General features: G+C 40.6%; 1 pseudogene; it reads left to right on the plus strand.

Annotated features, from left to right (window-relative positions):
* Positions 1-739: 739 nt before the first annotated feature.
* LOC123815487 lies at positions 740-1,688 on the plus strand (annotated as a pseudogene).
* Positions 1,689-1,989: the final 301 nt, after the last annotated feature.

Consider the following 1,989-nt stretch of genomic DNA (forward strand, 5'->3'; position numbering starts at 1 on the left):
CCTGCATGAATTAATTAGTTTGCAGTTGCAATGTCATTCAGTATCTTTATTTGTCGCTAAGAGTGATTGTGCTAAAAGTGTTGCAAGGGAAGCAAAGGGTTTCGGTCCTTTAATTAAAGTTGAAGCTACCCAATAGGATGGAATGCAATTTTTATTACCTGTAATACAATAAAGACTATTAATTTGAGATGAGAATAATTTTAATTAATAAAACAAATAAATGACTGATTTCAGTATTCTTCTGTTAGAAAAAGTATTTATAGTACTTGAGAAATGATTGAGTTAATCATTTCTCTCAAACACATCAGAAGGGAGCACTCTGGATGGTTTCACAGCTAGTTCATATGCTATAGTCTCTTAAAGAATGCAAAGCTTTGCCCCCTGCATCTGCCCATTAATCTCTTAAGAAGACAAGCCCTGATGTGATTCCTTTACTTGAGAGTGCTCCCCAGAAATACACAAATGAGCTCCATGCTTTAAGGTTGGAGTTTGTTGTTGTTTTTAATGCCTCCTTTCCTTACTGTGTCTTTTTGGATGGCTCATGTAACAAACACCTTTAGTTGCTACCCACAATCCTTTCCTTCTTTCCTTAGGAGCTGCCCTTTCTCTTCCACATAGACATATGCTTCAGGGAGAGCAGTCCCAGTTCCAGCCGTGCAAAGGGAGGGTTGAGGGTGGTCTTTCTTACCCTAGACTGGGACATGATGAGGGACTGAGAAGCAATTCTGACTGTGACAAAATGAGGAGTCTGGTGGAGACATATGAGAAAACTTTCCTTACTCTTAAAATGAGCACACAAGAAAGAGGTGAGCTCTTCGGCTGGGCATCTGAACTGGAACAAGAAGCCGCCATCTGTAATTAGGAAGGGAGCTAGCCTAAAGATGGAAGGATGGAAGGATATAAAAATTCTGAGAGCTTGTTGTTGTCACTGAGCTGCTGAATTCAGTGACCCTAGAGGCTCCCTTCCCCAGGACCTTTGTTAAATAAGATAGTAAAATCTCCCTATTGTTTGACCTATTTTGAGTGAGATTTTTCTGTTACTTGCAGACATTATCCTAACAGTCATCTGCATGATGCCGATCCTTAAATAGGTGAAGCATTCAAAGACATTGGTGTTCTCAAACCCAGCATGGTGGTCACCTTCGCTCCGGTCAGTGTTATACCTGAGGTGAAGTCTATTCAAATGCACCACGAAGCTTTGCGTGAGGCTCTTTCTGGGGACGATGTGGACTTCGATGTTAAAACCATGTCTGTCAAAGATGTTCACTGTGGTAATGTGTCTGGTGACAACAAAAATAACCCACCCATGAAAGCAGCTGACTTCATGGCACAATAATCATATTCTGAACCATCCAAGCCAAACCAGTGCTGGACATGCACCTGTGCTGAATTGTCATGCAGCACATATTGCTCGCACATTTGCTGAGCTAGAGACTAATCACCATTTCGGGGAAAAGCTGGAAGATGGCCCACATTTTAAAAATCTGGTGATGCTTCTGTCATTGATGTGGTTCCTGTCAAGCCCATGTGTGTTGAGAGCTTCTTTGGCTATCCTCTTTTGAGTCATTTAGCTATTCGTGACATTAGAGAGACAGTTACTGCGTATGTCATCACAGTAGTGGACATGAAGACTGCATAGGGCCAGCAGGGTCACGCCATCTGCCTGGAAAGCTCAGAGGACAAGATGAGTGTCATCTCCAATGGCTGCCACCCCAGTCTTAATCAGCAGTGAAAGAATGATCTCAGAACTATTTGTCTCAATTGGTTCTTTCAATTTAATAGTAAAAGATGAATTAATGATAGCAATACACTGTAAACCCTTCAGAAAGAAAGGAGAATGTTCTGTGGACCATTTTGTGTGTGTGTGTGTGTGTTGGTTTTAAGTTATTAGCTTTTAACAATCAATATGTTTAAATGGAAACAACTTGCCAAAAATCTGTTACAGATTTTTGGGACCCATGTAAACAAAATTTAATGATAAAAATATTC

The sequence above is a fragment of the Phyllostomus hastatus genome, unplaced genomic scaffold (genome assembly GCF_019186645.2).
Source record: "Phyllostomus hastatus isolate PE091 unplaced genomic scaffold, TTU_PhHast_1.1 phas_contig_1741, whole genome shotgun sequence".
Lineage (NCBI taxonomy): Eukaryota > Metazoa > Chordata > Mammalia > Chiroptera > Phyllostomidae > Phyllostomus > Phyllostomus hastatus.